Source organism: Schistocerca americana, chromosome X (genome assembly GCF_021461395.2).
Source record: "Schistocerca americana isolate TAMUIC-IGC-003095 chromosome X, iqSchAmer2.1, whole genome shotgun sequence".
Classification (NCBI taxonomy): Eukaryota; Metazoa; Arthropoda; class Insecta; order Orthoptera; family Acrididae; genus Schistocerca; species Schistocerca americana.
This window is the reverse complement of record NC_060130.1, coordinates 311,869,060-311,885,018: the sequence shown is the minus strand read 5'-3', so window position 1 is coordinate 311,885,018 and position 15,959 is coordinate 311,869,060.

Sequence of the window (15,959 nt, the reverse complement as noted above, 5' to 3'; positions counted from 1 at the left end):
CTAGGATTTGGTAACCCAATTATTGAAGTTCATTAAAAAAACTGTTGCTAATGATGCCTCAAAAATTATTCCATTCGAATTGATCAGTAGAAATGTTAATCTAGCTGATAGAATGTTTGTGTAGTGTACTGAACATTTTCTTTGGAGACTAATAATATGATAATAATATTGCTTCAATCAAGCCTAATGCTAAATTTGCTGCCTCATTAATTCATGAGCCACATTATCCCATATGTATTTCCATTTTTGACACTGTACAACAGAGCCAGCCACAGCATGCCAGATTTCATGTGTGCAGTATGTGCAGGCCTTGTGCGGGTCAAGGCATGGTTGTCATTTGGCTTTGCTCGGTTCTTCTTGGAAGTACATGGAACAGAGCCACATTTCATTTAGCCTTTCGGTGCAGCATGTTTCAATCAACCAAATTCTGAGTTTGACAGAATTGTGGTGTCAACGCTGTTCACCCTTCGCTATTTGCTCGTGTTATGAAGAACGCTGAAAGGTGCAGTGGGTGTTTGAACAAAGAGATGCGGTCTAGTGACCTATCATCACAATCCTTTAAAATGAGTGGGAGTAACAGGAAAGAGGGATGAGATTTCTCAATTCTTATAAGTGACAGATACTGCATATATGCTACGAAAAGACGTTGTAATACTATACAGGAAGAATTTAAAGATTTAGTTGACAGTGAAATAGCAAAAAATTACAACGATCGATAGACGGGATTTATTGTTCTGCACATCAAGAAGCACTTTGTGCTATATTTACAGTCATGGAGCACATGAAGAAATTGGTCGTATGAATGGTAAACTTTCTGAAGTGGCATGCATTATTCCATTCTCATTTGCAGCAGTCTGCAATAGAACTGAACGAAGAGTTCATATTTTATAACTGCAAAGTACGTTGGTTAAGTTAAGGGGATCGCCTAGAACGATTTTTCGATTTAAAACTCGCTATTGTTTAATTTATGAAGGAAAAGGGACTGCAGGATCGAAAATTAGAACATCCAGAATGGATTGCAGACTTTGCATTTTGAGTGGACTTGACTGCACACTGCTCACAGTAATACATTGTATGGTAATTTCTTTCTGATATGATGGGGATGCATTTAAAAAGAAAAGTGCTTTGTATAAGCAACACATTCTGACAAAGGCACTCCAGTTCCCTAAGCTCACTGGCATGAAAGAAAACGTGAGACTTAAAGAATCCATTATGGCCTTCAAAGAAGTATCAGGATAGTTTTATAAAGATTTTGTGGACACTGTCTATCTTCCATCTGTTTTCAAGCTGTTTTAGAGCCCGTTTTCCATTTCAGTTGAAGGCGCCTTATGCACATGTGAATGTAATTGACTGACCTGCAAGGTAGTTCCAGTTTCAATGACAAATCTTTTTACGTTAAAACGGTCCAGGACGTGTACATTGCTTTCCTGAGGAAGAGCCACCATAATGAGGTTGCAAAAGTGCGAAAGTTTCTATCGACAAATATTTGTGAAAGATCTTTTTTCGATTATGAAACTAAATAAGTCACGATAACATTGCTACCTGAGTGCAAAGCTCTGTGAAATTTTCTGCATCTGTCCATATGCCGGTAGCCTGTACCAAATAAAAACTATATTATGTCTTCAGCGTCTGAAAAATACTGAAACAATACTGAAAATTTGTTTTGTTTATGATCTATGTTAACAAGTCAAGTCCACAATGTCATATGTAGTGCCATTGGACTGCCATTTCAGTGCAGCACGTTGGCCGTTTTCCACTCTACCCCCTCCTGCCGCTCAGATAGCTCTGTGTGGCAGTGGGGGAAACGTACTGGCCAGGCTGAGCGCTTTGATCCTTGGGCCTGGGCATAGCCTGTGAGGCGAAATCTTGGCCACCCCTACTATACAAGATTTAGAAATAACTGTAACTGATGAAAATGATAATTTAATTGACTTCAATGGTGATACTGTAATAGTTATTTTAGATATGCCTTAATACAATTTTGTCCTTATTCAACGAACAAGATCAAGATCTATCAGTTTTACTCATTTCCTGTGAATGAGAAAAGTAAATATAACCTAAATGTTTCTGAAAGGACACTGAAATTAACATAAATATAGGAGATGGATGGCTTCATCCTAATTATGCTCAGTTATACATGAGCTTTAGGATTGCTACAGATGATCGATCAGATTATCCAACATATGATGGGAAATAAAATAAAATATTATTTGATAACTATATGGCAAAGCTATTCGATTTTTCCTTATTGTTACACTTGCAGTGTATATAACAGTAGGATATTATGCAGACAACTGGAACACCGTTAAGCTGCTTGATTTTTATTTTAGTATATAAGCTTATTTTCTCTTTATTGCCATGTCCTGACATTGTAGATAGACGTATGTCAACTTTAAGGAAACCGTTATTGTTGCCTGTAGTTGTTGGATGTAATATTTTATTTTAGCAACGTTTTAAAGTTTTTCGATAATCTGCTGCTGTACGTATATTATAATACGTTTTTTATTATCTGGCAGTTGTAGAAATTCAAGAGTGACAGTTAGTTGTTACTCAAAGATATTTATCGACACCCAAAGAAATTCCCAGGTTTATTGTGTTGTGGATCCACCATTACCAATATCCAACATTTACTGCAGGCGCATCCACCTTTCAGATGCACCTCTGAAATAATCCCGATGCCGTAGCCACCCCCAAAACCACTACTGCCTCCGAGGATGCCTTTGGCATCGGTGGAGGGAGGGAGGGATTGAGTGCAGCATTTATAATTACAGTGTAGTCGAAATGTAACATAAGCATTAGATGAAAGTATCTAAATAGATCTCCTGCAGGTTTTTCTTTAGAAAGCAACACAGGTGAGCGAGCTATAACAATTACAGTACTATCTGGCTCTAAATCAACGGAAATCCGTGCTACAGGCTGAGTTAGAACTCATCATAGGCCCTTTGGAAAACAAATATATGGATTTTGTTATTTGTGCAGAGAGAGGGATAGACATGGCGTGACAGATATACTTCGAGAAAACAAAATCATTGGACAGACAGGGTAACTGATCGAGAGTAGCTGTAACAAGTAGATATAGGACAGAGAGTGACTCCACATATACCTTAATAGTGGAAAGATGGTGCGTTCTAGACTGAGACAAGACAAAATTGCGTACTGACGCTAGTTCTCTGTGTGTGTTTGATAACAGCAGTGTGTTATCTTCTCAATATTGTGTTATTCACCAACCTAATATGTATTAGTTTAATCATTTGTGTTTAGTATCATAAAAAATATTTAGATGCGGTGTAAAATGGTATGATTTCAGAACCGAAAGGAGCGAAAAACTTTGATTGCATATTGGTGTTACTGAGATGAAATCATTTGTGCTACTGTTTGGCGTTTGTCCAATTTTTAAACCCATTTGTCTCACATTTAACCGTTTTTTCGATTGTTCTCTCTTGTCATATGATATTAGTTGTGTGATATGGACCCGCCACAGCCATGGCAAGGTGGTTCCAAAGCATGCACAGCATGGCTACAGGAGGCTGGGGGGTGGCCAGTGTCCACTCTCTGGATGAAGTCGTCTGATGGAGTGCAAACTGTCATCTGAAAGGGCAGAGCCAGGATTCGATCTCGCAGTCTTTTGGCCTCAAGGCTGTCCTCTATCAATGACTGAGCTGCCCAAGATGGGTGACTGGATTCCTGTGGTTCTACTACAGTGACAGCTGCTCATTGTTACCCTATGGCGCTGTACATGGTGACTACTAGCAGCACTCTGGAGGGCAGGTACAGGACTTCTGTGTCAACCGACATGTTCCCAGCCACGCCACCTTGGCGAGGACAGGAGCTGTTGCATCATGGAAATGGAGCTTCTGGGTGGAATAGTAGCAGATTCCGTCTCTCTAGTTTGCTCTGACAGACGTACACATGCTGCACTGCTATCATATGTATTAGCAGAGGCGGAATAAAATTCAGTTCAAATTTGTCTGTGTATCTTTGGGGGTCCCAGAGTGATTCACCCCTGTTTCCCACACCATATCTCTCTGTCAGCTTGGTGCGTTGTGAGCCCTTAGGTCCGGGGTCGTAACATTTGATGTCTTGATGGTCATTTCGTTTCCCAACACAAGATATGTTGAAAAGTGTTTATCCACTCCAGACATTATGGTTTAGTGAGAGATTTAGTTTTGTTTAGTGGTGAGTGAGGCAGTGACACATGACATGGGGTTCGTGGTATCAGCTCAGCACATTGTGGTGTGTTGAGTCTAGTTTTGTTTATTAATTTTAGTGTTTGCTCTCGGTGTCAGAGCTCGGTGTGAGCTAGGGTATGTAATGTTCAGAGTGAGTTACGTGCGGACACAGGAGCCTGCGGGCTTATCTTTGTTTAGAGGTAATGGTGGACATGATAATTTAGTGCCAGTGAGCTGTACATTTTGTAATTTGTCCGGATAGTATTTGCTATGTACTAGAGCTGTACCAGCTACGTATTCTGTATGTAGACAAATTGGTTGTCTGGCTAGTAGCTGTACTGAATGTAGATAGGTGATGATTCGCTGGAAGAATTAATTTGTTGTTAGATTATTTTGTCTGGGGTGGTTAAGTGGGAGTCTGTGTTTCTTTGATTTTATGGCAGTTGAATTAAGGTAGAAGAAGAGTATGCAAAGTGGTGGAAATACGTACTACTACTACTGCAGATGCAGTTGGTGCTATAACTCAGCGAGTGCACAAGTTAGCAGAGGAATTGGAGCTTAATAAGTAGAGAAATTTCGAACTTACTCTTGAGTTAGAGGTTGGGAAATTGAATCATATTCAGTTGCAACTGGAGTCAGGCCAAAATAAGTTTGGGTTGAGAGTGCCTTTTGCTGGATACCACCTGTCAGTTCCCGCATTACTTAATCCCTTCTAGGGGTAGACGTGACAATTTTTAATAGGGATGTTAGGGACATTATGGAAGCGCATGGGTGGTCAGGCGAAATAGCTCTGCATGTTGTTAGTAAGCGTTTGGCGGAGGATGCCAAAGCAACGTTTAATACCATGAGACCTTGAGTAAAGCACAAACGTTTCAGTTGTCGGCCGCTTAAAAGTGGGCCAGTGGTACCAAAACCAAAACAGTGAGCTGTTTTCTTGGGAGATACTAAGCACTTTGTCAATGCAGTGTGACGAGTCTGTGGTAATGTTCTCAGATAGAATCGGTAAACTGAATGCAAAGACGTATGTACAGACCAAGAATGCAAAAGCTAACAGGATGTTATTACAAGAGGCAGAAAACAGAGCACTGGATGAGTTCTGTGTGGTATACCCGCAGAAAGGTTATAGAGGGTACGAATGTAAAATCTGGACCACTTAGCATCAGATCTTTGGATTGTAGCGGATATAGAGGCAATGGCTATTGTGACAAACCAAAGAGTGGACCACCAGCTGTTTGATTCTGCAATCAGATGTTATATATGTGGTCAGGATGGCCATAAGTAGTAAGTGACTACATTGAGTGCAGTTCGCATGTTTTTATTGCACACCCTTCTTTTTAACGAATTAGTTAAATTAAATTTATTTGGTATGAATTAATTACATTAATCTTACTTCAGTTATTAATTAATTTTATTTCATTTTCATTAATGTTATTTATGCAAATATCAGGTGCTATACACTTGAAAAATGATTCGTCAAAAGAAGGATGTGCAATAAAAGCATGCCAACTACTACTATACAAAAATCCACATAAATTTTGAGTGCACTAGAATTAATTTTTTTGAAATAATTTGAGACTCAAAATTAAACCAAAGGTAAGAAAGCACATTACTTTGATCTCAACTACAATTAAACTGTATTAATTTTTATGTCTCTAATTACAACTACTAAGAGCACTAAGTGCATTTGGGTGCAAATTCGTTAATATCCTTCTCAAGCTCTCACAAACAAAAAACAATATATACATACACATATATATATATATATATATATATATATATATATATATATACACTACTGGCCATTGAAATTGCTACACCAAGAAGAAATGTGTTGTTTTTTGTTTGTGAGAGCTTGAGGGGGATATTAACGAATTTGCACCCAAATGCACTTAGTGCTCTTAGTAGTTGTAATTAGAGACATAAAAATTAATACAGTTTAATTGTAGTTGAGATCAAAGTAATGTGCTTTCTTACCTTTGGTTTAATTTGGAGTCTCAAATTATATCAAAAAAATTAATTCTAGTGCACTCAAAATTGATGTGGATTTTTGTATAGTATATATATATATATATATATATATATATATATTACTGGCCATTGAAATTGCTACACCAAGAAGAAATGCGGATGATAAATGGGTATTCAAGGGACAAATATATTATACTAGAACTGACATGTGATTACATTTTCACACAATTTGGGTGCATCGATCCTGAGAAATCAGTACCCAGAACAACCACCTCTGGCCGTAATAACGGCCTTGATATGCCTGGGTATTGAGTCAAACAGATCTTGGATGGCGTGTACAGGTACAGCTGCCCATGCAGCTTCAACACAATACCAGAGTTCATCAAGAGTAGTGACTGGTGTATTGTGAGAAGCCAGTTGCTCGGCCACCATTGACCAGACGTTTTCAGTTGGTGAGAGATCTGGAGAACGTGCTGCCCACGGCAGCAGTCGCACATTTTCTGTATTCAGAAAGGCCGGTACAGGACCTGCAACGTGCGGTCGTGCATTATCCTGCTGAAATGTAGGGTTCTGCAGGGATCGAATGAAGGGTACAGCCACGGGTCGTAACATATGTGAAATGTAACGTCCACTGTTCAAAGTGCCATCAATGCGAACAAGAGGTGACCAAGACGTGTAACCATTGGCACCCCGTACCATCACCCCGTGTGATACGCCAGTATGGCGATGACGAATACACGCTTCCAATGTACGTTCACCGCGATGTCGCCAGACACGGATGCGACCGTCATGATGCTGTAAACAGAACCTGCATTCATCTGAAAAAATGATTTTTTGCCATTCGTGCACCCAGGTTCGTCGTTGAGTACACCATCGCAGGCGCTCCTGTCTGTGATGCAGCGTGAAGGGTAATCGCAGAAATGGTCTCCAAGCTGATAGTCCAAGCTGCTGCAAACGTCGTCGAACTTTTCATGCAGATGGTTGTTGTCTTGCAAGCGCCCCCATCTGTTGACTCAGGGATCGAGACGTGGCTGCACGATCCGTTACAGCCATGCAGATAAGATGCCTGTCATTTCGACTGCTGGTGATACGAGGCCGTTGGGATCCAGCACAGCGTTCCGCATTACCCTCCTGAACCCACCGATTCCGTATTCTGCTAACAGCCATTGGATCTCGACCAACGCGAGCAGCAATGTCGTGATACGATAAACCGCAATCGCGATAGGCTACAATCCGACCTTAATCAAAGTCGGAAATGTGAGGGTTGGGTTGTTTGGGGAAGGCGACCAGACAGTGAGGTCATCGGTCTCATTGGATTAGGGAAGGGTGGGGAAGGAAGTCGGCCGTGCCCTTTCACAGAAACCATCCCGTCATTTGCCTGGAGCGATTTAGGGAAATCACGGGAAACCTAAATCAGGATGGCCGGACGCGGGATTGAACCGTCGTCCTTCCGAATGCGAGTCCAGTGTCTAACCACTGCGCCACCACGCTCAGTGGATATGTGATGGTACGTATTTCTCCTTCTTACACGAGGCATCACAACAACGCTTCACCAGGCAACGCCGGTCAACTGCTGTTTGTGTCAATGCTCTGCCAACCTTGTGTGAATACTCTTAAAACCTAATCATTTGAATATCACAGCATCTTCTTCCTGTCGGTTAAATTTCCCATCTGTAGCACGTCATCTTCGTGGTGTAGCAATTTTAATGGCCAGTAGTGTAGCTTGACACGCATACACACACACAATTTGTTACATTATGATGAAAGGATCATACCAGTCTGCAACATTTACACCCAGTCTCCTTTTCGGCCTCTCACACAGTGTCCTCCACTCCCTCTTTCTCAACAAATGAATAGTGTGAGTATGGGAGAGATTCCATTCGTCATCACAAATGACCCTTTTATCATAGTGAGGCGACAGGGTGACTTTAGTTTGCAGCATAGCGCACACTTGATGTTCTCACGATTGAATCTTAGTTTGCTGCACCGTATGCTGCTACTGCGGTGGAGCACCACAAACACCACTCTACAGGCACTGCAAATAGTCTCTGATTGAGAGGTCTCTCAATTCCACAAACGCACATCCTTAGCCTGCCTCTGGGTGGCACCTCCCAATGTGTGACATGCATACATTTTTGCTCAGAGGTCTGAACACTCCACAATCGGTGACTCATCTGCTTCATCTTTCGTTAGGCTGACAACCTTCTTGTTCAGAGTAATTGGGTGAAGAATTATCAACTGAGTATGAAGATATGTGGAAGTCTTCACAATGGTAGTTCATTACTTCATATGGATTGCTGTTCTTCATCCAATAGATGAGGGTATCTGTCTCTGTTGATCTATTGTGGACCCAGAACAGCGAATGGTCAAATCTTTATCCAAGGAAGATCTCCAAAGAGCTGTACGTATTTTAGAAGTTATTATACTTTACTTTGACAACTACTCTCACTATTTCAGTATGCCATCTTCAGGCTCCACATGCACTTCATGTACATATGGAGTTTGGTTAGTTCTAGTATACATATCACCACATAGATAGGTTTTGCGAACTCTACTGCAACCCTTGCCATGTCCACAGCAATAAAGTTCTTATTGAATATTGTGACACGTTTAAAATTTGTTCTGATTATACACTTCTTTATGATAAAACTGTCATCCCATTCATTTCTAATCAAAATTTCACGATGTTCCCCCAAATTCGTCACTGTTTTGCCAAATTTGAATTATTCCTTAATTTAATCAATACACTCCTTCAGCCAGGGGGATTGCATAAAGGATATAGCCTGGGTGATTCTAACCAGCCTCATCCCCAATATGAGAGTTTGGAGATTACAATAGTGAACAGTCTCTCCACTTATTGCTTAGCATTGTCATCAGTTTTGAGGTGATGTCTCCTCGCAGAACTAGTTGCTCTGAAAACAGCGGCAAATCGCAATGCGCCTCATGAAAATTAATAGGGTACGTGTGTTCTAACTTCACAATATACCCAATATCAGAGTCAGCCACCATACCCTCGATTTTTTCACCTATCACTGGCATTCTTCTTCAGGCACCTATAGAACCTCTCCCAGCAGCAGTGATTGTTGAATGGTGTTCCTGTGTAGGTTATTGACATATGAGCAGAGGATATAACTCGAATCAAGGGATGCTCTGAACCTCTCACCCATATGTGGGTTATTTGCCTTGGTGCACCTATGAACACATTGACAAAGTCCCCATGGATCCCTTGCTCAAAGAAAAGAAGCATGTCAGCATTAGTCAGTGGTTCAATACTGCGTTTTGTTTTCTTGAACATAGCGCCCCAAGAGAACCAAGGCTTCATGTAATAAAAGGCTGTATCCAAAAAATACGTGATCATGCACAGACTGTGGAATTTCTCGAAAGTATTCTCGAGCAAGCACATGTCTGTGTCCATGTAAATCTGTGCACACACTGCTATAGTGGATATGTCGAATTCCCACCAGCCATTCACAGCATTCTTATACTCTGCATCCAATATGAGACCACCTGTAAGGTTGCTGGAGAATGCTGTTATGTCAGGTAGCCTGGTTTCAATGAGTTTTGCCATTCTATCCAGATACTTTTATGAGAAAAGCCCCTTCTTAGTCACAAGTTGAAAATTTTCCTCGTTGGTGAAAGTAGCTCGGGTGATGTGCATATCCTTCTGAAGAAGATTTTCAACAAGTTCCTAGAGTGGTGCCTTCATATATCAGAGTGGGTCAAGGAAACAGAAATAGTTCTTTGTGTCATTCGTTTTGAGAATGAGTTATATTTCTCAATAGTCTCAGGCAGGACACTGACCTGATCCATTTCCATACCAAAATTAGCCAAGTGCTTAACAAGAAAAAGACAGTCATACCTGCTTAAATAATTAAGGAACATGGGTATGTATCCTTCAAATTTCATGTGCTGTGAGCTGCACCACAGAACTTCTTCGAAAGATGATAGTGATCTCTATAAGGAGTTTCCGCTTTTCTATCTAATAACAGCCTACAAGTATGGCAGTCAACTATGTTATTGTACAAATCTTCATTCTCTTTTGATTTGGTTAATTTTAATGTTGTTGCTGTAAAGCTATCAAGCTCCCATGAAAGGTTTTCAAGCCAATCCACAGGATCATCTCCAACATACGATTTGTATTGGTTAAGACTCGAATCATCAAATATGCTTTTTACACTTATGTTTACACAGTTGGGTGTATAGGAATTGCCACATGTCCCCGATCCAAAGATAATGATGTCTGTCTCCAATGGAGAATGGCATCTTGTACATATGCATGTTAGTCACTGACAAATTTTGAGAAATGGAGAGATCTGACAACTATATATTTATGCTGCTTGTTCCGCTCAGCTGACTTGCATTACTCCAGACTATAAACATGAACTAATATTCCGGTATTCTGCGCCTCAAATCAAGGTATATCCTGGATCTTGACAGAGAACTCGATCCCATCTAATTAATAACACTTGTGAATGTCTGTGTGTCTACCATCTCGAGATGTGCACTCCAGATTTTTCTCTTAATTTCTTTCGCTAACCAGGATTGATCATGCAAAACAAGCCCTGTCCGTTATATTTTTTACATTAATACATGCCCACTTGGCTGCTGCATCATCATAAAGCTTCATATCGTTTGACATCACCACCCCCCCACCCCCCATATACCGGATCATGGATGCCGAGGTGTAGTACTCAGATGAGTGCTTTAGCTGACCCTCTAACTTCCATCTTGGAAAACCGGTCCAGTACAGCACTCAAGATGGACTCACGGGACCATTCGGCAATTGGGGCTACTGCAGATCATTAACAGCCTTGAGGAGTTCCGTTTCCAGAGCAGGATGGCAAACTTCGGAAAACATTGCAGCATCACAGTACTACACTGCTGGGTTCTCGATCCTGGTGAACGAGATTCACACCTCAAAGGCATCCGAAATCATCGAGTATTATAATTGCAGCCAAGGCGTTACTAAAGTGGACAGGGGAGGGAACTGTCGCTAGCCACAGGATTCCTACTACCATTACTACAACTATACGGTGACGATGCCGATGCTGGGTCTGATTTGGAGCATGGAAGTGCATGTACCTTGCGGTTCAGCGAGAAGTGGTGGAGGAGATGGTGCGTTGCCTCACTGTGAGCAGCCTGGCTACAGCTTCAGCTACACAGATACTTGTTGCCACAACCCTGAGCCATTTGCAAGAGGCAGGGTGCTCCATTGAGGCCAGAACAGAGCTGGTGCAGGGGCGGCGGCGGTGGAGGGTCTATGGCTGTAGCTGCGGCTGCAGCTTTCCGCACAGCTACGGTGTCAGTCTTACAGAGGACCTCGTCTAAATGGTTGTTTCTTCACTGCCCTCAGTACCAGACCCACAGTGTACTGTGGGGATGGTTGTTGCCCCACAAACATGAGTGCTGGAAGAGTAACGAAAAAATGTTCCAGACATCGCCTGCTGCTGCTCCAAGAATAGAAAGAACACTGATTATATAAACAGAGTGAGTATGTAAATGAATTACCTATATGGCTCTGGCTCCGTGACATGTCCCTCAGGTCATTGGGAGTCTTCTCTGGCATCTCCTCACAGCGACACAGTTCCCTCTCCATCTCCTCCACGCGTTATGGCATCTCATCATTCTCGCTTGAATCACCATGGACCCATCGATCCAGTTCCTCTACATCACCTGGGCAACATATTGATCCAATAAAAAACTTATACACGCAAAAACTGCTAGGCACAAAAATTTTTTAGAATGTGCACTTACACGATAGCCGTGATGTGGACGCTATCACAACCTCTGTCCCTCCCTGCTCCTAATCCTCGAAATCATCTGCTATGCCTCAGACTTGTTGACCATGAAATAACAAAAGTTATTTCGTATACACAGCACTATGATGAAATTTTAGAAAATATTTTTTTTTTTAGAAAGTAATTTTTTAACGAGAAAGATGTCTAAGACTCGTCGATCGCTAAATAACAGCATCATATTTCGTATACACAGTAGTACGACTTTGAAAAATATATATAATTATGATGCAGCTGCTGCCACTGCTGCCTCTCAGCTTCCAGCTGATCGATGATTTGGTGGATATATTCTGAAACAATAAGGCTACATGTATTCAATAATATCATGGAATTCTTAGTGAAAAAATTACAGTTATTGATTTGAATATGTACTTACCTGATATTTCCCATTCCTCTGATTACCTGGTTCGTTTTTGGCACTGCTGGCGCTGTTGGCTGGACGCTTCATCTTACAATAATTAACGAATAAAGACTGACAATTAGCACACAACAACGAGACAAGTGATCTAACACAATCGCGAATGATGGTAGAATGAGAACGATTGTGCAGGGGGTAGGGTTTATACTACTCCAAGCTCCTCCTTCTATTTTGGTGGCAGCCAATAGGGTTGCAGGAACTCTGATTAGCAACTAGACTACCTGTCTCAACAAGTTAGACCAAGAGCCTTTGTTCTGCCCACGAGCATTTTTTACCATTGTCTTTGACAGGAAGAGACCTTCTGGCTCTACTTGGTGGTCTCCTTCTTAGAAGGAGTCGGTGGATTGCTAGCGAGATAAATTCCCATGTTTCAGACAAAACTGCAAGTTCCCACAGAGGATGTAACTGACTACTTCTTCACCTGGGATGGTCCAGTCCCCCTTGTTATGGGGAAACATCTCCTTTCTGCAAGGAGTCGTTATCGCCTTTGACAGTGAAATATTTTGTTCTGTTTCAGACAAAGCAATGATCCCAGTTTTCCTGGTATGAAGAGACCTGATGACTTCTAGTGGATGGTTTGGAAACCTTTGTGAGCATAGCTCCTCTTATAAGGAACCGGTGGCTCATTACTGCCTCTGGTAACGAGAAAAATTGCAGTGTTTCAGACAAAGCTACGAGTTCCCACAGGAGGAAGAGATCTGTTGGGAAAGAGATCTGTTGGCTTCCAGTGGGTGGTCCTTGCTCCATTGTCCTTCTCAGGAAAAGATCGCTATCGTCCTTGTCAGTGAAATATATTGTTGTGTTTCAGACAAAGTTATGAGTTCCAGTTTTTCTGGGATACTCGAAAACATATCTAAGAACGACACTGGTGAGTCATGTATTGTTAAGGCACCCACAGTCGTTCTGGGGCATACGCTTGTTTGCAAGTAGAAGAACAGGTTGTTGAGAGATACAAGACATTTTCTGGTTAATTTCTAACAGGCATTCATCTTTTTCAGTGGTGGTGAAGGATGAACACAAACACACACACACACACACACACACACACACACACATACACCTGAGCCAGGACAATGTGAGCTGTCTGGGCAGCGAGCAGCTAGTGAGGCAAAAGGCTCATGCAGGTACCACGATACAATTGCCAGCACATCAGTTGTCTCTGACCATGTGAGCTCTCCACAGGGGGTATGCCGCCTTGTTTACATTCATGGGTGGCAGCTGTTTCATGTCTTGCAGTAGAGTGATCTTCCCTACATTATGGAGCTGCTGTTTTTTAATGATAAGACAATTTATGACAGGCTGTTTTGTATGTTTATGGTTTTTGTTTCACTATCGTTTTCTTAGCACTATACAAATAGAACAATTTCCATAGATGTTTTTCCTCATATGTGGTTTTGTTTTATGAGCATTTCATAGACGTTTTTCCATGTGTTTGTTTTTATACCTGTATGGACAAAGTTCTTACGTCAGTAGCAAGCAGCAAGTCATTAGAACAGGCGTCTTTTTTTTTTATTTTTCAAAGTTTCCCCATTGTTTTTCTGTGTGTAGTTCAAACTTTTCTACGATGTGCAGTGAGTTACAAATCATTTTTTGATGTGTAGGCGAGATTATAGTTTTGTTTCAGTTATAGATTTTGAGAGTTTTTCTATGTATGGATTAATCTCTTTTCACAAGAGCGTTTTTCTATCATCACGGAAATTTTAAGCAGTTGAGTTTATTTGGATTTCAAGCAGCAAAGCTGTAGGGTAATTGGCAGGTTTCCCTGGCAAAATTTAGGAAATTCTTCCAGCAGGATAATACACATATAAATAAATGAACACAATACACAAGACAGTATCTTTTGTTCTTCCTCTCCAGGAGCCTGGCACAGACTGAGTCCTTTTCCTGCACAATTCCCAAGTGGGGAGGAGGAGGGTGAAGTGGGGCAGTGGAAGGGGAAAGGAAGGAGAGGAGGAAGGGTGGGAAGGGCTGAGGATTTTCCAGAGGGAGAAAGGTGGCTCAGAACTGAACCAGGGAAAGGGTGACAAAATAAGTGTCCCAGGATTGGTATCCTTTTCCCAGAGGGGCGGGCGAGGGAGAGGGAAGGGGTGTTTCTAAGAAGGACAGATTATCCTCAGGGGGTCATAAATCAACCCCCAGGAGGTTGTAAATCAATTAGCATAGCCTTAGGTTAGGGGAGAGGAGGGGGTAATTTGCCCCCAAACATATACTTGTCCCTGAATGTATGTAATGCATGCAAACTTAATATGGCAACAGCCCCCTTGCCCCACTACTCTCCTGCACCTGACTTCTGAACTTTGGCTATTGAATTCCAATGTCGGATGAAGACTGAATCGCTGCAGTTCATCGTGCATGTCACTTATCGAAACTTCCCAAATGACAAACATAATTCATGTAAAACGATCTGTCTGGAAACAAGAAAATCGTTGTCTCACGTGATTTGCCCAATCACTTGCTCCATACACAACAAATATGTTTCAAGTTGCTACTGCTGCCTTCACTACCCTATTAACCCTAAAGCGAACAATGTGTTCCATGTGGGAGACACTTTTCCACTTGCAACTATTTTATAATGCTTGAAGACAATCCTAAGGTTTCAAGTACGCAAAATCAAATTCATAACAGCAACACGAATACTAGAACTCTAAATAAGAAAATGATTATTGATAAATGTACATCATACTCTGGAAGGCACATAATGGTGTGTGGTGGAGGGTACTTCTAGTAACACTAAACAACCTCCCCTACCCTGTTGCACTAGTGAATGGCATGTGAGAAAAATGATGGTCGGTGAGTCTTGGGATTGGTTACAATTTCTCGAATGTTCTCGTCGTGGTTGGTGCACAGCTACTGCGTGGAGTTGTCTAGGAGGGGTAGGAGTAGGCCCAAGTAAGGGTTGAACATCATTCGTGACCAAAATATTTACTGAACAATGTATGTTTAAAACATCAATCAAACCAATTAAGAAAAATTTACTTGTAAGATTCCAACAATTAATTACAAAACACATGAAGAACAACAACAAAAAGTTTCAAGAGTGATCAATTTTCATAAATGTGCACATCCCTGATAATGTGCTACAGTGTTTACTTTGGATTCAAGTAAGATTTTAATATACTGTCACACTGATCCACACTGTACTGCTAAAAACACAGGAAACCGAAAATGTGGTATATGGTTGTGAATATATCTATGTTCAAGAACAAAAAATGAGCTTTTCAATTAATTGCCACCCTTACGGAAGTAATTTCTTTCAACAACCCACATTACAGAGACAAAGAGATTTGTTGTAGTTCCTTGAGAATTAATCACTTATAACTAAGTTTGAATTTCCATAGCGAGATACACTGTAATTCTTAGGGTACATAATTTTTTTGTACTAGCTTATGTCACAGAACAACGATGCAGAAATTTAATACGGTCCCTAAGTTTCAAAATGACAGCTACAACAAGTAGAATTTGTGCCACAAACAATTCAGCAATTCATCTTATTATATTTTCTGACAGCCTATTTATGATTTACAGTTGCTTGGTATCACTGAATGTTTCACAACACTACTGACCAAAGAAATTTAAACTTACTAAAGCAATGAACTAAAGATTTACATT